Source organism: Chiloscyllium plagiosum, unplaced genomic scaffold (genome assembly GCF_037043375.1).
Source record: "Chiloscyllium plagiosum isolate Xiang-an unplaced genomic scaffold, Cpla_swu_hap1 HiC_scaffold_12, whole genome shotgun sequence".
Classification (NCBI taxonomy): domain Eukaryota; kingdom Metazoa; phylum Chordata; class Chondrichthyes; order Orectolobiformes; family Hemiscylliidae; genus Chiloscyllium; species Chiloscyllium plagiosum.
The window spans coordinates 12071852-12094894 of record NW_028270150.1 but is presented as its reverse complement, the minus strand read 5'-3'; the positions used below and the strand labels follow the sequence as shown (position 1 = coordinate 12094894).

Genomic DNA, 23043 nt, shown 5'->3' with positions numbered 1-23043 from the left:
AACCCCGTGCTGTCCCTGTCCTGGGAGTGTTTGATGGGGGACAGTGTAGAGGGAGCTTTACTCTGTGTCTAACCCCGTGCTGTCCCTGTCCGGGGAATGTTTGATGGGGACGGTGTAGATGGAGCTTTCCTCTGTATCTAACCTCGTGCTGTCCCTGTCCTGGGAGTGTTTGATGGGGACAGTGTAGAGGGAGCTTTACTCTGTGTCTAACCCTGTGCTGTCTCTGTCCGGGGAGTGTTTGATGGGGACAGTGTAGATGGAGCTTTCCTCTGTATCTAACCTCGTGCTGTCCCTGTCCTGGGAGTGTTTGATGGGGACAGTGTAGAGGGAGCTTTACTCTGTGTCTAACTCTGTGTCACTCCCTGTCCTGGGAGTGTTTGATGGGGACAGTGTAGAGGGAGCTTTACTCTGCGTCTAACCTCGTGCTGTCCCTGTCCGGGGAGTGTTTGATGGGGACGGTGTAGAGGAAGCTTTCCTCTGTATCTAACCCCCGTGCTGTCCCTGTCCTGGGAATGTTTGATAGGGACAGCGTAGTGGTAGCTTTACTAACCCTGTGCTGTCCCTGTCCTGCGAGTGTTTGATGGGGACAGTGTGGAGGGACGTTTACTTTAAGGTTAAAAGTGTAGAGCGAGCTTTACTCCATAGCCAACCCAATGGTGTGCCTTTCCCGTGAAATGTTTGTTTCCTGACAGTAACTCACCTCGATTCAAAATGCTGGGCATTGGTTTGCTGCTTGACTCTAATTCTCGCAGCAGAGTGTCCGTGAGGCACTGAGTGGCACTAAGGCCAATTCCTGTTCGCCAGCTCAGGCAGCCCCTGCTGGGCGTTGGATACCCACCCTGGGGAGAACATTCACCCTGGGGAGAGCTACACACAGCAATCTAACCTTGCATTGCTCTCTCTCTGTCTCTCTCTCTCTCTCTCTCTGTCTCTCTGTCTCTCTCTCAGGCTGACACTAATGCTGCAAACTTTAATTAGTAGCCTTCGGGAGAAAGCTTTCTCTTTGTAGTGCTATCGTTTAACTTCACAAAGGGATATCATCAGCAAAATATCACGCTCGTGGGCGATGAAGGCAGATTGCGTTCTTTTCTGTTAACCTCCAGTTTCCCTCCCTTTCGCTTGTATTTTGTTCAAGGTCCTAGTTATTGATTGACTTTAAGGAGCTCTAAGCAAGGTCACGGCAGATCAGAGCTGTGAAGGTCAGCTGCCTGTGGCTCATGTCGAAGTCAATGTGGAGCAAGAGGACAGAATTCTTTTTAAAAAAAGGATGTTTATTGTTGGAAACATGGTGATGTTCCTTGAACTGAGAGCAATTTGGGTGTGTTTTACAGTTGTCTAATGAAGAAGTGAAACCCATTGCCCTTTAATCACCACTGCAGCATGATGTGGAGGCCAGTGCCTGAACTTAAAGCATGAGCAGGAAGCATTTGCATTTATATAGCACCTAGAAGAGGGCTTAGACAGTTAATGGTAGGGCCGGGTATTGTTGTCAAACAAAGAGACTGAAGGGCGCAGGTGCAGAGTTCCTTAAAAGTGGCATGACAGGATGGTTAAGAAGGCATGCTTGCCTTCATTGGTTGGAGCGTTGAGTACAATTGTTGGGATGTCATTGTTACAGCTGTACAAGACACTGCTAAGTCGAGAGTGTGGTGCTGGAAAAGCACAGCAGGTCAGCAGCATTTGAGGGGCAGGCGAATGACATTTTGGGCATAAGCCCTTCATTAGGATAAAGGGCTTATGCCCGAAACATCAACTCTCCTGCTCCTCAGATGCTGCCTGACCGGCTGTGCTTTTCCAGCACCACTCTCTCGACTCTGACTGTCCAGCATCAGCAGTCCTCACTTTCTCCTAAGACTCTGCTAAAGCCACAATTGGAGCGCTGCATAAAATTCTGGCTGCCCTGCTGTAGAAAGGATGTTATTAAACTTGAAAGGGTGCAAACAAGGTTTAAATGATGTTACCAAGACTGGAGGGTTTGAGTTATAAGGAGAGGCTGGATGGACTGGGACTTTTTTTCACTGGAGCATGGGAGGTTGAGGGATGATCTTATAGAGGTCTATAAAATCATGACCAGCATAGTTAAGGTGAATAGCCAAGGTCTTTTCCCTAGGGTAGGGGAGGCCAAAACTAGAGGGCATAGGTTTAAAGCGAGAGCGGAAAGATTTAAAAGGGACCTAAGGGGCAACGTTTTTGCGCACAGGACGTTGCATGCATGGAATTGAGCTGCTAGAGGAAGTCTTAGAGGCTGGTACAATTACAACATTTAAAAGGCATCTGGCTGGGTACATGCATAGGAAGGGTTGGAGGAACATGGACCAAATCCTGGCAAATAGGTTTCATTCAATTTTAAAAACTTGATCAGTATGGGAGAGTTGGGCTGAAGGGTTTGTTTCTGTGCTGTATTACTTTCTGACTCCATAACTGAGCTTTCCAAAGTATTTTGCAAGCAGTGTAGAAATGTATGTGTGTTATCACTGTTATCAATTGGGAAGTGTTGTGTTCATAGGGCAAGGCTGACAGAGAGACACTTATACTAAAGTCTTGGACAACTTGATCTTTATTCTGAGGAAGGGTCACTGGATCCAAAACATTAACTCTAATTTCTCTTCACCAATGCTGCCAGACCTGCTGAGCTTTTCCAGCAACTTCTGTTTTTGTTCATCTTTGAGGACTGAAATCATTTCAAATATACAGGTGTTCAATTAATTGTTGATCACTTTGCATCTAACTCACTAGTGTAGCTTGTCACCCATTGCACTAAATCTCAAGACTCTCAGCTCAGACTGCGATGTTATCCATGTGAGTCAAATTGATCAGGTTCATTCCAACGGGACATGGTTCTCTCTGATTTCTGAACTCTGGGCCTTCCTTTTGCATTGTATGTTCCCAAATCGTCACCACCGATGTTCTGTCTTTTATATGTTTCTTTGCATCTTCCCGTCTTTCTGAATATTTGATAACCTTCCCTTGCCCGTGACCCTTACGACCCTGAGATCGTCCATCCAAGGGTTGGGTAAACAGGACACATCTGTTCCATTGTTGCCTTATCTGTCCTTGACACAGTCACCACAAAGTCCGAGTGTCCTTTAGCCTCAATCATTTGCTCAGTCAGCAGTCTGGTCGTATTTCCTTCTTTTCCCACAATCAACTGCTGTGTATGTGAGATTGGCTTCTCTTTGCTTCTGCCTTATGGGGGTCTAGCTGTTCGCCACGGGGTTACAGAAGGTTAGGGGTCATAAATATGATTAGCAATAACTTGAAGTAGGAATTCAGGAAACAGAATTTCTCTCCCCAGCGAGACGTGAGAATGTGTGGAATGCATGTGAATAAAGGGTGGGAGAAATGAATGGGAGATTACACTAATAACATTGGATGATGTTCTGCAGGAGCGTATTCATTCAGAATGTGGTTGGTGGCTCAGTGGTTAGCACTGCTACCTCACAGCGCCAGGGACCCGGGTTTGATTCCAGCCTGAGGTAGCTGTCTATGTGGGGTTCATATTCTCCCTGTGTCTGTGTGGGTTTCCACTGAGCGCTCCGGTTTCCTCCCACAAAATTGCTATGTGCAGGCTGGGGTGGATTGACCATACTAAATTGCCGATCGTGTTCAGGGATGTGCAGGCTAGGTGGGTTACGCAAGGGAAATGCAAGGATACAGAGATGGGATGCGGGATGAGTCTGGGTGGGATGCTCTTCAGAGAGTCGGTGTGGACTCGATGGGACAAATGGCCTGCTTCCACACTGTAGGGACTCTAATATAAATCAGCACAGACCCAGATGGGTGAATGGCCAGTTTCTGTTATTGTATATTTTTGCGAAGTAGCAGCCAATTTGCACACAAAACAGCAATGAAAAAAAATAGGCATGTAATCTGTGTTGCTGGTTAATGGAGAAGCATTGACCGTGATACTGGATGGGAGCTTCCCTTACAACGCTGTGAGAATCTGCTGGAGCAGACAGGCCCTTTAGCCTGGCATCTCGTCTCAGCACTGCTACCCTCTGCAGCACTGAGCCTGGGCTGGAAGGTATGTCAGCCTGGGAAGCTGTCCCAGGCAGGGGAAAGACTCTGTTGGACCTTTTTGAAAAAAATCTTTCTTTATTCATTTGTGGTATGTGTGTTGCTGCCAAGGTCATCATTTACTGCCTCTCCCAAGAGCAGCCTGGTGAAGCAATCATGGCAGTGTAGTGTTGGTACTGTTGCCATGACAGTGTTAGGGAGGGAGTGCCAGGGTTTTGACCCAGCGACACTGAAAGAACATCCAGTTCACTAATGTCCTCGAGGGAGAGAAGCTGCCATCCTTAGCTGGTCTGGCCTATATGTGACTCCAGACCCACAGCAAGGGGGTTGATTCTTAAGTGCCTTCTGAGCAATCAAAGATGGGCAATAAATGCTGGACCAGCCAGCCACACCCTCATCCTGTGAATGAATAAAAACAAACTCCAAGTGAGGATGGTGAGTGTTTTGGAGGGGAACTTGCAGGGGGGGGTGTTCCCATGCATCTTCTGCCCTCGTCCTTCAAGATGGAAATGGTCCAAGGTTCAGAAGATATTGTCTAAGGATCTTTGTTGAATTTCTGCAGTATATTTTATAGATAATGCACACTGCTATTACTAAGCGTCGGTGGTGGAGGGAGTGGACACGTGCGAATGTGGTGCCCGTCATGTGTGTAGCTTTGTCCTGGATGGTGTCGAGATTCTTGAGTGTTGTTGGGAGCTGCACGTGGAGAGTATTCCATCACATTCCTGACTTCCAGCTGGACAGGTTTTGGAGACAGTGACAGCCACAACATTAACCTAACTTGTCTTCAGTTAAGTTTCTCTCACGGCAAATTGAAAAGGACCAGGTGAATCAGGGCAGAACTTATACAGTTAATGGTAAAGTCCTGGGAAGTGTTGCTGAACAAAGAGACCTTGGAATGCAGGTTCATAGCTCCTTTAAAATGGAGTCGGAGGGAGATAGGATAGTGAAGAAGGCATTTGGTACGCTTTCCTTTATTGGACAGAGCATGGCATATGGGAGTTGGGAGGACATGTTGCAGCTTAGGCTACTAAAGTCATCTGGATGGGTATATGAATAGGAAGGGTTTAAAGGGATATGAGAAAATGCTGGCAATTGAGTTCAGATTAGGTTAAGGTATTAGATTAGGTCGTTATGGACAAGTTGGATGGAAGGGTCTGTTTCCATGCTGTACATTTCTATGATTCAAAATGGCTTTTCCATTGCCTTTTAGTGATCCAGAAACCATTCTCTGTTGAGATTCCTGGCTACAGTTGGAGGTCATGTGCCACATGAAGCCTGAGACTGAGAGAGTGGGATTTAACTGAGTATCAGTATGGGGTGAGCAATCCTGTTTTCATCTTCTAGTTCCTATGATGAGGGACAATGAGGAGGATGGAGAGGAGATGAACTAGATAGTTCGAAGCACTTTGGAACTTCCATTGTGTAGAGGTTGCTGTCCTGACAGCAGGATGAATGAAGGACATAAGTCATAGATTTATAGAGGTGTACAGCATGGAAACAGACCCTTTGGTCCAACTCATCTATGCCGACCAGACTTCCCAACCCAAACCAATTTCACCTGCCAGCACCTGGTCCATATCCCTCCAAACCCTTCCTATTCATGTACCCATCCAAATGCCTCTTAAATATTGCAATTGGACCAGCCTCCACCACTTCCTCTGGCAGCTCGTTCCATACACGCACCACCCTCTGTGTGAAAAAGTTGCCCCTTAGCGGAAAGATATAAAAGGGAGCTCTCACTCTAAACCTATGCCCTCTAGTTCTGGACTCCCCCACCCCAGGGAAGAGACCTTCTCTATTTATCCTATCCATTCCTCTCATGATTTTATAAACATCTACAAGGTTACCCTTCAGCCTCTGACGCTCCAGGGAAAACAGTCCCAGCCTATTCAACCTCTCCCTCTCACTCTCACTCAAACCCTCCAATCCCTGGCAACATCCTTGCAAATCTTTTCTGAACCCTTTCAAGTATCACATCTTTCCGATAGGAAGGAGACCAGAATTGCACGCAATATTCCAACAGTGGCCTAACCAATGTGCTGTACAGCCGCAACATGACGTCCCAACTCCTGTACTCAATACTCTGACCAATAAAGGAAAGCACAACAAATACCGCCTTCACTACCTTTTTTACGTGTGACACTACTTTCAAGGAGCTATGAACCTGTTTTCTAAGGTCTATTTGTTCAGCAACACTCCCTAGGGCCTTACCATTAAGTGTATAAGTCCTGCTAAGATTTGCTTTCCCAAAATGCAGCACCTCGCATTTATCTGAATTAAACTCCATCTGTCACTTCTCAGCCCACTGGTCCAAATCCTGTTGTAATCTGAGGTCACCCTCTTCGCTGTCCACTACACCTCCAAGTTTGGTGTCATCTGCAAACGTACTAACTATACCTCTTATGCTCACATCCAAATCATTTATATAAATGATAAGTATTTGACTCATCAAGGATCCTTGTGGTACTCCACTGGTCACAGGCCTCCAGGATGGAAGAACAACGCTCCACCACCAGCCTCTGTCTTCTGCCTTTGAGCCAGTTCTGTATCCAAATGGCTAGTTCTCCCTGTATTCCATGAGATCTAACCTTGCTAACCAGTCTCCCATGGGGAATCTTGTCAAACGCCTTATTGAAGTCCATATAGATCACACCTACTGCTCTGCCCTCTTTGTTACTTCTTCAAAAAATTCAATCAAGTTTGTGAGACATGATTTCCCACGCACAAATCCATGTTGATTATCCCTAATCAGTCCTTGCTTTTCCAAATACCTGTACATCCTGTCCCTTAGGATTCCCTCCAACAACTTGCCCACCACTGACGTCAGGCTCACTGGTCTATAGTTCCCTGGCTTGTCTTTACCGTCCTTCTTAAACAGTGGCACCATGTTAGCCAACCCCCAGTCTTCTGGCACCTCACCTGTGACTATCGATGATACAAATATCTCAGTAAGAGGCCCAGCAATCACTTCTCTAGCTTCCCACAGAGTTCTAGGGTACACCTGATCAGGTCTTGGGAGTTATCTACCTTTAACCGTTTCAACACATCCAGCACTTCCTCCTCTGTAATATGGACATTTTTCAAGTTATCACCAACTATTTCCCTACATTCTATATCTTCCATGTCCTTTTCCACAGTAAACACTGGTGCAAAATACTCATTTAGTATCTCCCCCATATCCTGTGGCTCCACATAAAGGCCACCTTGCTGATTTTTGAGGGGCCCTATCCTCCTCCTAGCTACCCTTTTGTCCTTAATGTATTTGTAAAATCCCTTTGGATTCTCCTAAACTCTATTTGCCAAAGTTATCTCATGTCCCCTTTTTGCCCTCCTGATTTCCCTCCTAAGAATATTCCACCTCCCTTTATGCTCCCGTAAGGATTCACTCGGCCTATCCTCTCTATACCTGACATATCCTCCCTTCTTTATCTTAACCAAACCCTCAATTTCTTTAGTAATTGTAAAGAAAAACCCTGTATTTGCATAGCATCTCAGGAGATCACAAAATGCCAATGAAATTGTTTTAAAGTTCAGAAGATGTCAAGAACCTGGCAATTGATTTGTGAAGTCCCACATGCGGCGATGTCATCGTGACCAAATCATCTATTTTAAGTGGTTTTGGTTGAGGTCTCTAAATCTTGGTGGTTTTGATAGAGAATGGATAGTGAGAGACTGTTTCCCCTGACTGGAGGGTTAGTAACCCAAAGGGCATTGATATACTATCATTGGCAAAAGAACCACATAGGAGATGAGAGGCTTTTATTTTAACTCGGTGAGTTCTTACTATGAAAGCTTATTTGATACTAACTTTCAAAAGGAAATTGGATCAAAACTCGGGGAGGGTAGGCAATGAAACCTTGCTCTAAATTGTACTATTGTGGCAGAAGAGCACTGTTGTGTGAAAAATGAATCAAATGATCTCCTCTGACCACTGCAGAATCCCAGAGGGAGTCCATTCAGCTTATTGTATCTCTACTGTCTCTTAAGTTGAGCAGTTCATCTGCGCCCTTCTCCTTGTAACAGTGCATATTCTTCCTTTGGAGATAATAATGCAATCCCCTTTTAAATATCTCATGCCTCCACCACACTCTCAGCCAGTGCGTTCCACATCCTCACCGCTCACTGTTTCCCCTCCTCTCACTATGGCTCGTGTTATTGATTATGTTAAATCTGTACTTTGTTTCCCAACGTACCAATCAATGGGCACAGTTTCTCCTTATCTACTCTGACTAGACCCCTCACAATTTGGTACCTCGCACAAAAATCTCATCATAACCATTGCTTGAAGTAAAGCAGTTCCCAGTTTTTCCCAATTTCACTGCCACTTCTCTTCTGGGTATCACGAAGAAGTTCTGTTCTTCCCTCAGACAGAATTTCCATTTCATCAAACGTGAACAAGAGCCATCTTGGACTCAAAACGTTACCTCTGCATCTCTCTCACCAGATGCTGAGCTTCTCCATCGCTTATCCATTTTTATTCTAATGTCGCCAATCTATTTGTGCACCTCAACAGAAATGCTTCTCCTTGGATCATTCCTGTGAAACTTTTCTGTGTCCTCTCTAATGCCTCATATCCTCCCCAAAGAGCGATGTCCAGAACTGAGTGCAATATTCTACCTGAATCCAAACCAATGTTTCTGACAGGTTGAACACAACCTCCTTGTTCTTGGACTATATGCTGCTGTTTTAAAGCCTACAATACCACATCTGTTATTAACTACCCTTGAAACCTGTCTTGTCATGCACATATATGTCAAGATCCCTCTATTCCTGCACCCTGTTTACACTTGTATCCTTTATGCCATCTCTCCACACCCTTTCTCTAAAGTGCATCACCCCTCATTTCTCTGCATTGTACTTCATTTGCCACTTGTCTCCACATACTGTCCATGTCCATTTGATGTCCTCCACTGGCCATTTCAGTTCGCAATTCTTTCAAGCTGTATATCATCCACCACTTCTGCCCTGTGCGTTAGGTCATTTAATGTGTGTCAGGAATAGTGAGGATCCGAAAACTGAACCTTGCAGGATTCCTTGGCAAACTTTCTCCATGCCAAGGAGAGATCCATGATCTGTGTTTCCTATCACGTAGCCAATGTTGTGTCCATTTGCTCCTGTCCCTTCTATTTCCAGGAATTATAATTTTGCTCACAAGATTTTGTATGGCACTGTATTAAATGTCTTTTTGAAGTCCATGTAAATCTCATCAGTCCTCACTGCAACCCCATCAAACTCTTGCGCAAGTGAGTTCAATGTGATTTGCACTTGAAAAACCCATATTGGCTTTCTTTAATTAATCCAAACATTTGCACATGACTTCTAATTTTGTTATCGAAGAGCATTTCAAGAAGATTTTCTGCCATTGAGGTCATACTGACTGGTCTATACTTGCTAGGTGTGACTGACATCCCCTCTTTTCATCAAGGGTGTAATCTTTATAATTCACCACTCCTTTGACACTAGCCCTACGTCTAACGAAGACTAGAACATTATGGCAATTGCCTCTGCAAATTCCACTGGGCCTCCTCCAATGCTAAATCCTGGCCCTCCACCAAGGACATGCAAGTCCTGGGCCGCCTCCAACACCTAATCCTTGCTCCTGTATGCCTGGAGGAAGAACGCCTCATCTCCTACCTCAGGACCCTCCAACCACACAGCATCAATGTCAATTTTACCAGTTTCCTCATCTCCCCTCCTCCCACCTTGTTGCAGATCCAACCCTCCTGAGGAGTGAAGAGCAAGTGATGTGACATCTGATGTGGATCTGTTGGTCCGATAGGCAATTTGGAGTGGGTCAAGAGTAGTGGGGAGCTTGGAGTTGAATAATGCCATGACCAGCCTTTCAACGCACTTTATGACCACGAAGTTAGGGCTACTGGGCGGTCGTCATTGAGACATGCTGCATGAGCCTTCTTGGGCACAGGGATGATGTTGGCCCTCCTGAAACAGGCAGGGATAGTGGCCTGCTGCAGGGAGAGGTTGAAGATGTCCGAGAAGGCCTCTCCCAGTTGATTTGCGCATGCTCTGAGTGCACGGCCTGGTACTCCGTCTGGTCCCATCGCTTTCCTTTGAGTCACACGAAGGCAAACTGATCTGACCTCTGATGCAGTGACTGTTGGGATAGGTTCGTCAGGACTTCTTGGAATAGGTGTTACCTCTCCGCCAAAATACTGCTCAAGCGAGCGTAGAAGGCGTTGAGATGATCAGGGAGGGATCGTGTGTTATCTTGCAGTGTCTCGTTTTAGAACCTGTGATGTCATTCTGACCTTACCATAGTCGCCGGGTGTCTGTCTGGGTGTCTAGTTTGGGTCGATATGGGTCCTTGGCTGTCTTAATGGGTCTGCGAAGGTCATACTTGGATTCCTTATATTTGAGTGGGTCTCCTGATCTGAAGGCCTCATGCCTGGTTTTTAGCAGGTTCTGTATGTCCTGACTCATCCAGGGTTTCCTGTTGGGTAACACCCGGACTGACTTCCTCAGTATGCAGTCCTCCAAATACTTGGTGATAAAGTCTGTGACAGTGGCGGCGTAGTCGTCCAAGGCACCTGCAGACTGTTTGAACTTGGCCCAATCAGCCGATTCCAGACAGTACCGGAGCTGATCCTCTGCAGCCTCCGACCAGCACTGGATCTGTATCAGCGAGGGAGGGTCTGTAAGCCAGGAGAAGCAGCATGGCATTCTGGTCAGAGGGCGGGGATGGAGCGGTAAGCATCTTTCACAGTGGTGTAGCAGTGGCCTAACATGTTCTGGCCCCTGGTGGAGCAGGTAATGTTCTGGTGGTACTTGAGCAACACCTTCCTTAGATTGGCTTGATTGAAGTCACCAGTTACAATAAACAGGGCCTCGGGATGTTCCATCTTTAGGGTGTTAGAGGTGAAGTTCAGCACATCCAGAGCTTCCTCAACCTTTGCTTGTGATGGTGTGTACACAGCGGTTAGTATAGCAGTGGTAAATTCCCGTGGTAGATAGAAGGGGCGACATTTGATGGTGAAGAATACAAGGTTTGGGGAGCAGTGGTTGCCCAGGGTTGCAATGTCCATGCACCACAAGTTGTTGATTAAAAACCAAACCTCTCCACCCTTTGTCTTACCTATGCAGCCCATACAATGAATAGAAAAACCATCAGCCTGATATGCGCAGTCAGGAATGGATGGGTTATAAGAGGAAGCTGGAGAGGCTGGGACTTTTGTCACTGGAGTGTAGGAGGCTGAGGGGTGACCTTGTAGAGGTTTATAAAATCATGAGGGGTATAGATCAGGTGAATGGCAGGTATTTTTTCCCTAAGTTGGGGGAGTTCAAACCTAGGGGAAATATTTTTAAGGTGAGAGGAGAAAGATTTAAAAAGGAGACAAGAGGCACCTTTCTTACACAGAGAGTGATTGGTATGTGGAATGAACTGCCAGAGGAAGAGGTCGATGCAGGTACAGTTGCAACATTGAAAAGATATTTGGTCAGTTACATGAATCGAAGGATATGGACCAAAAGCAGGCAGGTGGGCCTAGTTTGGTTTGGGAACATGATCGGCACAGACTAGTTGGACTGAAGGGTCTGTTTCCGTGCTGTATGACTCTCTGACTATTAATTTTAAAGCTTTTCGAGTGTCTGAAGTCTTATCTTTTTTTTAACCATGACCTGGTGTTAGTAAGGGCAATGACCCCTGCCTCCCTGTGCAAATCACCCATCCTGTTCTTGCTTTTACAAAAATTTTATATGCCTGTCGAAAATATTGGGATTCCTTTCTATTTTAGCTGCCAGTCTCTTCTCATCCTTGATCTTTGCTTCTCTTATTTGCTTTTTCACCTGAAAGTTTCTATTTTGTTTCAAAGTTCTTGATTATATTGTCCACCTGACATAAGCACACCTTTGTGTTCGATGTTACTCTCTATCTCTTTTTCAATCCAGGAAGTTTTGAATTTGTTCCTCTACCCATTCCTCTCATGGCAATGTACCTGCACTATGTTTGAAACAAGGTAAAAACAATGACTGCAGATGCTGGAAACCAGATTCTGGATCAGTGGTGCTGGAAGAGCACAGCAATTCAGGCAGCATCCGAGGACAGGCAAAATCGACGTTTCGGGCAAAAGTCCTTCATCAGGAATTGCTGTGCTCTTCCAGCACCACTGATCCAGAATCTATGTTTGAAACATCTCTGCTTTAAAGGGAGCCCTTTGGTCAGTTACCATTTTGCTGCCACCCTTTGGTTTTACGTCGTTCAGCCCAAGTCTATTCTATTCCACAGAGTCAGTGTTTATTCAGGTTGAGGGTCACTCATTATCTAACTGTACAGAGCCAGTGTTTGTTCAGAAGGGTAAGGGTCACTCACTGTGTAACTGTACAGAGCCAGTGTTTGTTCAGAAGGGTAAGGGTCACTCACTGTGTAACTGTACAGAGTCAGTGTTTATTCAGCAGGGTAAGGGTCACTCACTGTGTAACTGTACAGAGTCAGTGGTTATTCAGAAGGGTAAGGGTCACTCACTGTGTAACTGTACAGAGTCAGTGTTTATTCAGCAGGGTAAGGGTCACTCCCTGTGTAACTGTAGTTTATTCAGCAGGGTAAGGGTCACTCACTGTGTAACTGTACAGAGTCAGTGTTTATTCAGCAGGGCAAGGGTCATTCACTATGTAACCGTGCAGTCAATGTTTATTCAGCAGGGTAAGGGTTACTCACTGTGTAACTGTACAGAGTCAATGTTTATTCAGCAGGTTAAAGGTCATGCATTGTGTAATTGTACAGAGTCGGTTTTTATTCAGGATGAGAGTCACAGTGTAACTGTACATAGCAGCGCTCCGAAATCTTCTACTCTCAAATAAACCTGTTGGACTGTAACCTGGTGTTGTGTGATTTTTAACTTTTTCTGCCCCAGTCCAACACCAGCTCCTCCACATCTTGTGCAGGGCAGTGTCTCACCAGCAATAGTTTGATAACTGTGCCAATAATTTTTTTTTTGCGATGTTGGTTGAGGGGTAAATATGGCCTGCAGTGTAATCTCCTTTCCTTTGAAATGAATATTTTTGCATCCACCCTGTGTGGGAAGGCAGGTAATCAGGTTGACATTGTCTCTGTAATCTGGGGTGTCTGACAGTGCAGCACATCTTCCACAGTGCACTGTAGCCCTGGGGCAGTGCTGAATCACTGTGCTCTGTCACTGGAGCGGGGATTGACCCTATGACCTTAGGCACAAAAATAAACCTTTCCGAACATCTTTCCATTTGATACTTTCACAGTTCCTGTGGGCTGAGGTTGTATACGATTTATGAGTTTGGGTGATGTATGGCGATGTAGTTGTGACTGGTGAACAGCCGCTGAGGATCTAACAGAGTGACAGGCTGCAAGAGTGTTCCCTTTTCCTTGCCCCATGGACTCTTGCTGTGTAAGGCCATTTACGCTGCCGACTCCCATGGGACCGACCTCTGGAAGTTTCAGTGTATGCTTCCTAAAACAGTGCTGTTTGGTCAAATGGGAGCACAGTGGCTCATTGGTTAGCGTTGCTGCCTCACAGCGCCAGGGACTCGGGTTCGATTCCGCGCTGGGGTGACTGTCTATCTGTGTGGCGTTTGCATGTCACCCCCTTGTCTGCGTGGGCTTCCTCTGGGTTTTGTCCCACAGTACAAAGATGTGCACGTTAGGTAGATTGGCCACGGAAAATGCAGGGGTTCGGGGATACGGTAATGGGGTGGGTCTAGGTAGGGTGCTGTTTGGAGGATCAGTGTGCACTTGATGGGCTGAATGGCCTGCTTCCATACTGCAGGGAGTCTGTGAAATAGCCTTTCCTTCCACACCTCCTTTGAAGAAGTTTGAATCGGGATGGACAGCAGAGAGTCACCTGGACATATTTAATGCCACACGATATATTTTACTGGAATCCTACCCTCTGCTTCCCTGGAAATGAAGTTTTAATCTGGAAGTTCAGGAGCAGCAGTACCTGATCGCAATGTGTAGACCCTGCCATTTCTTGGTGATCCCTGGCAACTTTCTTTCAGTTTGGATGTGGGTGACACTGGCTGAATCCTATTGATTGCCCATCCCTAATTGTCCTGGACAAGGGCATTGCTTGTTCTCTTGCTCAATCAGTGGTAAACAAGGATGTCAGAGGTAATTTCTTTACTCAGAGAATAGTGTTTATTCAGGGTGAGGGTCACTCACTGTAACTGTACAGAGTCAATAGTAAATAGTGGAATGCACTGCCAACAACAGTCATAGACTTGCCACCTTTAAGGACATTTACATGGTCATTGGTTAAACATATGGATGAAAATGGAATAGTGTAGGATAGATGGGCTTCAGATTGGTTCCGCAGGTCAGCACAACATTGAGGGCTGAAGGGTCTGTACTGCGCTGTAATGTTCTATGTTGTAAACCGTGACTTTGAGGGCACAGGGAGGGGGTAGTGGCGTGGGTTTCACTGAACGGTGGTAGAGCAAGAAACAGTAAATTAAAGCTAAGAACTGAAGATCTGAAACAAAACCCAGCACGTGCTGGCGAGACTCAGCAGGTCTGGCAATACCTGTGGAGAGAGAAACAGAGTCAACGTTCCAGTGACTCTTCATTAGCACTCAGAGATAACTCTGCTTTCTCTCCACAGTTGCAGCCAGACCTGCTGAGTTTCCGTGTTTGTTTGTGACAGCAGGAGACCGTACTGCTCACTGTACCTCTCTTCCTCTCCTCTGACCAGTTCTCATCGAATCCCTACAGTGTGGAAGCAGGCCATTCGGCCCATCGAATCCACAGCCACCCTCCAGAGAGTGACCTACCCCCTTCCTGTAATGCTGCATTTCCTGTGGCTAACCCACCTAAACTGCACATCTTTGGACTGTGGGAGGAAACCGGAGCACCCGGGGGAAACCCACACAGACACTGGGAGAATGTGCAAACTCCACACAGTCAGTCGCCTAAGGGTGGAGTCAAACCCGGGTCCTTGCGCTGTAAGGCAGCATGCTAACCACTGAGTTGGCTTAATGTGCCTGATGTATTTTAATATGCCTGTGTTTTTGTTCAACTCTTGGCTGCCCACTGCTAGCTCTGTGATGTCCCTGGAATAAATAACGAGAAACTGTACCCAGTGGCAGGAGCGTTCATAACTGGAAGGTACAAATTTTAGATAAATTGGCAAAAGAACTAGACAGAAGAATTTCTTTGTAGACAGTGAGCTGTTATGAGCTGGTTGGCACGTGTTGCTTGATGGGACAGTGGAAGAAGATTTGGATAAATGTGAGAGAAAGGATATTTGTGGAGCTTTGGCATAGAGCAGAGGGAGATGGGAATGAAAGATTCACTCTTATGAAAGAGCCAGGAGAGACATGATGGAATGAATGGCCTCTTTCTGTACAATAACATTCTCTACTTCTTGCCAACCCTTTTGTATCAAGGTCACTCGCCCCCAGTAAAGCGCCCTCATTTCTTAGCTTCTTAAACCACAGTGTTTTTGAGGTTGATACAGTGTGGGCGTCAGGCTGTCTGCAAGGCTCTCTTTTTCTGCTCTTTTGACTGAAGTTGGCAGTTTTTCACAGCACCTTTCGCCCTTTTCTTCCATTGTAACCTCTCGTCCTTTTTTTAACATTCTACCCCATCATGCAGTTTGCATTCCTGCCCAGAATCATGTCTCCCACCCCTCCCCAAGGCCATGGGAGGCTCAGTGGTTAGCACTGCTGCCTCATAGTGCCAGGGACTTCTAGCCTCGGGCGACTGTCTGTGTGGAGTTTGCACATTCTCCCCGTGTCTGCGTGGGTTTCCTCCAGGTGCTCTGGTTTTCTCCCACAGTCCAAAGATGTGCAGGTTAGGATGGATCGGCCATGGGAAATTGCTGATAGTGTTCAGGGATGTGTAGGTTGGGTGGCCATGATGCGGAGGTGTTGGTGTTGGACTGGATTGAAAAAAGTTAAAAATCACAAAATTCCAGGTTATAGTCCAACAGGTTTATTTGGAGGTACAAGCTACCTGACGAAGGAGCAGTGCTCAAAAAGCTTGTACTTCCAAATACACCTGTTGGACTATAACCTGGTGTTGAAGAATGTGTTGCTGGAAAAGCACGGCAGGTCAGGCAGCATCCGAGGGAGCAGGAGAATCGATGTTTCGAGCATGAGCTCTTCATCAGGAACCTGGTGCTGTGTGATTTTCAACTTGAGCTTGGTGGATTAGCCATGGCAAATGTGGGCTTACAGGGATAGGGTGAGGTGGTCTTCAGAGGGTTGATGCAGGCTTGATGGGCCAAGTGACCTCTTTCTGCTCTGTCAGGATTCTATGAACCCCCAACGTCTTGCATTTCATGGGCATCGCGCTTGCCTGTTGGATGCACGTTCACAGGTTTGAGCCTCACTTTTGAGCGCAAATCAATCCCGGAGGCAAATGGAATATAGGCCTTTATTTCTAAGGGAATGGAATATAAAATTAGAGAGCCGATGCTAAAACTATACACTGTCGGACTGAGGCTGGAATACTGTGAATGGTGTTGGGCTCCTTACTCTAAAGGAAGGTACACTGGCATTGGATGTAATCCAGAGAAAGTTCACAAGATGATCCTAGGTGTGGAGGGACTGCCTTATGAGGGGAGGCTGAGTAGGTTGGGCCTGTCCACGTTGGAGTTTAGCGAATGAGAGGTGACCATACAGCCACTGTTGGAATATTGCGTGAATTCCGGTCTCCTTCCTATCAGAAAGGTGTTGTGAAACCTGAAAGGGTTCAGAGAAGATTTACAAGGATGTTGCCAGGGTTGGAGGATTTGAGCGATAGGGAGAGGCTGAACAGGCTGGGGCTGTTTTCCCTGGAGTGTCGGAGGCTGAGGGGTGACCTTATAGAGGTTTATAAAATCACGAGGGCCATGGATAGGGTAAATAGACAAAGTCTCTTCCCTGGGGTGGGGGAGTCCAGAACTAGAGGGCATAGGTTTAGGGTGAGAGGGGAAAGATATGAAAGAGACCTAAGGGGCAATGTTTTCACGCAGAGGGTGGTACGTGTATGGAATGAGCTGCCAGAGGATGTGATGGAGGCCGATACAATTGCAACATTTAAGAGGCATTTGGATGGGTATATGAATAGGAAGGGTTGGGAGGGATATGGGCCAGGTGTTGGCAGGTGGGACTAGATTGGGTTGGGATATCTGGTCGGCATGGACGGGTTGGGCCAAAGGGTCTGTTTCCATGCTGTACATCTCTATGATTCTATCAATGTAGAAGATTCTTAGGGGACCTGACAGGACAGATATGGAGAGGTTGTTTCCCCTTGTGGGAGAGTCTAGGATCAAAGGGCATCATCTCAGAGTAAAGGGGCTCACATTTAAGACAGAGATAAAGGGAAATTTCTTGGTAAATCTATGGGGTTCTTGACCAAAGAAGGCTGGGTCAGTAAGTTTGTCTAAGGCTGTATTGACTGACACCACATCCACAAACATCCAATCCCTCCCTCAACTGCGCTCAATAGCAGCAGTGTGTACCATCTATAAGATGCACTGAAGCAATTCACCAAAAATCCTCAGACAGCATCTTCCAAGCCCATGACCACCTCCATCTAGAAGGACAAGGACAACAGATGCATGGGAATTGCAAGTTCCCCTCTAAGCCATTCACCATAGTGTCGCTGAGTCAAAACGTCTGGAATTCCCTTCCTCAGGGCATTGTGGGTCTACCTAGAACACATGAACTACAGTGGGTCAAGAAGGCAGCTCATCCCCACCCTCTCAAGGGCAATTAGGGACGGCCAATTGACGCTGTCCAGCCAGCAAAGCCCACATCCCATGGGAAAATTAATAAGAACTAAATCAGTGCAAGCATCAAGGATATTGGGCAGGGAAGTGAGGTTGAGGATGATCAGGTCAGCCATAATCACCTTGAATGGCAGAGCAGACTCGATGGGCTGAATGGCCTACTTCGGCTCCTCTGCCTAATGATCTTAGTGTAGCCTGGAGAAACACTGCCCAGCCAGCTGGCAATGTGAACCTGATGCACTCCAGCTGGTTACAAAAAAGACCCAATAATTCAGAGGTAAGGCAGGAAAGGATCCCCCCCCCCTCTTCCCCTCAGCCCCTGCCATGTACTCAAGCAACATCTATCTCTCAACCATAACATTGCTTAAAAATCCCAGCTGCTGTCAGTATCACCACCCTCTTGGGTGGGTGCTGACTGCAAGCAAATTGGGTTGCTGACTCTTCCTGTATTACAACAGTGACTGCACTTCATAGAGTGAGGGTCAAGTGCACTGTGACCTCTTGGGCTTTTAGAAGGGTGGCGCAGTGGCTCAGTGGTTAGCACTGTTGCCTCACAGTGCCAGGGGACTCTCGTTCAATGCCCCCCTTGGGCAACTGTCTGTTTGGAGTCTGTATGTTCTCCCCGTGTCTGCGTGGGTGTCCTCCGGGCACTCCGGTTTCGTCCCACAGTCCAGAGAAGTGCAGGTTAGGTGGATTGGCCGTGTTAAATTACCCATAGAGTTCAGGGATGTGTCGGTTAGCTGTATTAGTCAGGGGTAAATGTAGAGTAATGGGGTAGGGAAATGGGTTTGGGTGGGATACTCTTCAGAGGATTGGTGTGGACTTGTTGGGCCGAAGGGCCTGTTTCCACACTTTAGGGATTCTATGGATTCCAAATAACATAAATGCCAGCTAGGTCCTCCTGCCCTCAGCACTCCTGCAGGCAAACAAGTGATATATAAAATACAAAAATAAAATAAAAATGAAATGGCCTCACAGTGCCAGGGACCCGGGTTCAATTCCAGCCTTGGGCAACCCTTTGTGTAGAGTTTGCACATTATCCCCGTGTCTGTGTGGGTTTCCTCCCATAGTCCAAAGATGTGCAGGTTAGGGTGGATCGGCCAGGAGAAATATCCCAGAGTGACCAGGGGTGTGTAGGCTAGGTGAATTAGCCGTGGAGAATGCAGGGTTACAGGGGGAAGTCGGTCTGGATGGCATGCTGTCCGGAGGGTTGGTGCAGACACGATGGGCTGAATGGGCCTCTTTCTGCACTGTAGGGATTTTAAGCTTCTGGACTTGTAAAAGAAAATCCTTTTACTAGCAGTTCACTTAAAAAGGTTGGAGGTTACTGGAAAAATTTGCTGCTGATTTATTGCTTGACTTTGGTCTGGGGAAGAAAATTGGACAAATCAAAGAGAGATGTGGCGATTGCAGATTAACGAGTCTCCTTCATCACTCTGGGAGTTGCTGCCTGGTTTCAGTCCTATATATATCTCCAGAAGGCAGTCCCTTCCTTCTGTGTTGAAGCAGCTCCGAAACCGCGAGCTGGCTTCAATTCACAAATTGTTTGTGTGCGCCGTTGTACGTTTGGGTGTCACGAGGGTGAGAATTGAGGGCACTTTTGTGACTTCTCTTCACTGTGAGTCACAGCTCCCACACCTACCCGGGTTCACCGCCGCGCTGTCAGCCTGTTGATAACATTCCGCCAGCACTGTAAGTAAAAGCACAATTTTCTCCGACTTAAACCTCTGTACCTTTGGCTCAAAAAAAAGGCTTTAACAATTTCCATCCCGTTTTAATATGTATGTTAGTTTCCCCGGCAGCTTCTGCCTCTCTTCGATGAGTTTTATGAGTGAGTTTCCTGATGTTTTCTTTAAAATCTTCATGGACTCTTCCAGCACAGAAAGAGGCCATTCAGCCTACTATAGTCTGACAGTCTGCTGACAGTGTCATCCCAATCAGTCCAATAACCCTCGCTCTTACCCCCCCCCCCCAGTGCTCTGCAGTTCTTTCCTGTCCAAGTACTTTATTCCACCTCCCCTTTGCATGTTGCAACTGGATGTGCTTTCAAGCTGCATATCCCAGATTGTAATTTGTTGATTCACAAATATTTACCTCCTCTCTCCATATTGTCAGTCTGTAGCCCCTCTCAGGGCCTCAACACTTTCAGAAGAATTAATTATTGTTCAAGCGGGAGGCAATGGCGTAGTCATATTGTCACTAGATTATTAATCCAGAGACCCCAGTAATGTTCTGCTGGTCCGGTGCGAATCCTGGGTGGACTTTGAATTCAGCAAGAGAATCTGGAATTCAGAGTCTAATAACAGCTGTTGTCAATTGCCATGAAACCCATCTGGATCATTAATGTCCTTTTGGGGAAGGAAGCTGCCATCCTTACCTGGTCTGGTCAATATGTAACTCCAGACCCACTGCAATGTGGTTGACTCTTAACTGCCCTTTGGGTAATTAGGAATGGGCGATACATGCTGACTTAGCTGGAGATGCCTACATCCCATGAAGAAAAGAAAAATAAAGTTACTGTTGTACTGGAGTGAGTGAGTGAGTGTGTGTGTGACAAATGTTAATGACTGTTTTTTTCGATGTTGTTGGTTGAAGTGTAAACAGTGGCTGAGGATATTTCCTGGATGATTTCTTCAAATGTGGCAGGGCGAATTGACAGCTCACACAAGAGGCAGCTCCCCCTGGCCATGTCACACTCCCGCAGTGCTCCATTGGCTGCGTTAGCCTAGCATTTTATAATCGGCTCTGTGGAGTGGAAACTGACCCCCCATGACCTTCCCTGACTTAGAAATGAGATATCCACCCACAATGAGTCATGTCTCAAATCCTGTGAGGCATAGTGAGACGAGAGCCAGCAATGGGAGTTGGCTGCCCAGGATGGGGACACTTGGATTTAAAAAGGACAATTAATGTGTTCCCTCTCAAGTGCTGAACATCGATTGGTTCGTTGCCAGAGAAGTGACCTGTGTCAGGGAGCAGAAGTTGGGGCTGAGGAGATGTCACTGAAGCCCCCGGTTTGAATAAGGTCACGTTTCACAAATGCAGCAGTTCCTTTTGACCTGGCAATGCCAAGGACCGTAAGCACACTGTGAGTCACTGTCTTCAGGATGAATGTGTTTATGTTTAAACTCGAACTTCCTTCCTGCGCTTGCCAGCTGGGTTAGGCAGGCAGGATTGAAGTGAGACTTGGAAAGTGAATTAGGAGTCTTTGGGATGATCTCAGATTTCAAAGCTCAGTGCACTGGGTTGTTGGGAATCTCAAACCCTCTGCAGGTTGGCAATAGGACGAGGCAAAACCCAGAGCTGTTCTTCCATGTTGAGTCTCGGAGGTGTTCAGGGCAGGCTTAATGGGAGTTAAGTGTTGCGTTCTGGCCTTTCAGCTAGACGATGATGAGGTATCGCAACACAGTCTCCTGTCTTATGGCCCCTCTTTGGGAGTGCTAGTGAATTGCTGCTCTGTTGATTTATGACTCTGTGCTCTTGTTGTAATATGTTGCAAATTATTCTTTGCGGTGAACAGGCACAGTTCCCTCTACTTTAACGTTCAGGACCACAAGGCTCCTGGTTCATCCTTCTTCTGGGGACTGATCTGTCCAGTCTGGGATTGCTGGTAACCTCTTGCTCTGTCTTTGACGGTCCCCAAGTCCAGTTTCAGTTGAGAATGAGTGAGTGAAGCCAATTGGAGAGTCTGTCAACGAGAGGTCCTCCGAAATGTGTTCGGAAGAATCTGGGTCACTTGTGGGTCCCTGAGGCTATGTTAGAGAAATATGATGTCCCAACCAGAAATCCATGGATAATTGGAGCTCATTCTGGGGAAGGTGGGACCTCTGCAAACAGGATGATCTTCACCTGAACCAGCGGGTTGCCAATGTCCTCGGGGGGGAGTTTGCTAATGCTCTTCGGAGTGGGGAGGGGGGAGCGGTTTAAACTAATGCAGCGTGGGGGGGTGGGGGAGGAATGGGAACCTGAATTGTAGTTCCACTGTAGAGGAGGTTGAGGGTAGTGTGGTGCCTGTTCACCGCAAAGAATAATTTGCAACATATTACAACAAGAGCACAGGGTTATAAATCAACAGAGCAGCAATTCGCTAGCATTCCCAAAGAGGGGCCATAAGACAGGAGACTGTGTTGCGATTCCTCATCATCGTCTAGCTGAAAGGCCAGAACGCAACACTTAACTCCCATTAAGCCCGCCTGGAACACCCCCGAGATAGGTTCACAAGGTCACGAGAGGGCACCGGCAATCAGGATGTTGGGTTTTGAAATGTGTCTACTTCAATGCCAGGAACATCCAGAACAAGGTGGGTGAACTTGTAGCATGGGTTAGTACCTGGGATTTCGATATTGTGGCCATTTCAGAGAAATGACTAGAGGAGGGATAGGAATGGTTGTTGCAGATTCCGGAATTTAGATATTTCAGCAAGAACAGAGAAGATGGTAAAAGAGGAAGGATGTGGCATTGTTCATCAAAGGTAGTATTACAGCAGCTGAGATAATGTTTGAGGACTGATCCACTGAGGTAGTTTGGGCTGAGATTAAAAACAGGAAAGGAGAGGTCACCCTGTTGGGAGTTTTCTATAGGCCTCTGATTAGTTCCAGGGATGTAGAGAAAAGGATAGCAAAGATGATTCTTGATAGGAGCGAGAATAACAGGGTGGTTGTTATAGGGGACTTTAACTTCCCCAGTATTAACTGGGAATACTATAGTTCAAATAGTTTAGATGGGTCAGTTTTTGTTCAATGTGTGTGGGAGGGTTTTCTGACACAGTACGTAGACAGGCCAACAAGGGGCAAGGCCATATTGGATTTGGTACTGGAGAATGAACCCGGCTCGGTGTTAGATTTAGAGGTAGGTGAGCACTTTGGCGACAGTGACCACAATTCAATTATGTTTACAATGGCAATTGGCAAAGATAGGTATGTACCGCCGGGGAAGAGATATAACTGGGGGAAAGGCAATTATGATGTGATTAGGCAAGATTTAGATTGCATAGGAAGGGGAAGGAAACTGCAGGGGATGGACACACTTGAAATGTGGAGCTTATTTAAGGAACTGCTACTGCGGGTCTGTGATAAGTATACACCAGTCAGGCAGGGAGGTAGTTGTCGAGAGAGGGAGCCATGGTTTATTAAAGAAGGTGAGGCTCTTGTCAAGAGGAAGAGGAAGACTTATGTGAGGATGAGGCGTGAAAGCTCAGTTAGGGGGCTTGAGAGTTATAAGTTAAAAGATCTAAAGGGAGGGCTAAGAAGAGCCAGGAGGGGACAAGAGAAGTTATTGGCAGATAGGATCAAAGAGAACCCTAAGGCCTTCTATAGGTACATCAGGA

General features: G+C 46.6%; 1 protein-coding gene across 7 annotated transcripts in view; it reads left to right on the top strand.

Moving 5' to 3' along the window:
• Window positions 1-23043, top strand: part of nrip1a (nuclear receptor interacting protein 1a) — a 115550-nt gene that overhangs the window by 79282 nt on the left and 13225 nt on the right. Inside the window, exon 1 of one of the 7 annotated variants that reach the window (XM_043701418.2) lies at window positions 19280-19409. The exons of 5 other annotated variants lie outside the window; for them this stretch is intronic. The gene's annotated coding sequence lies outside the window, so the exon portion shown is untranslated. Of the gene's footprint in view, window positions 1-19279; window positions 19410-20547; window positions 20806-23043 lie in introns of those variants that run through there. One more of the 7 variants, XM_087992460.1, reaches the window with a different exon arrangement.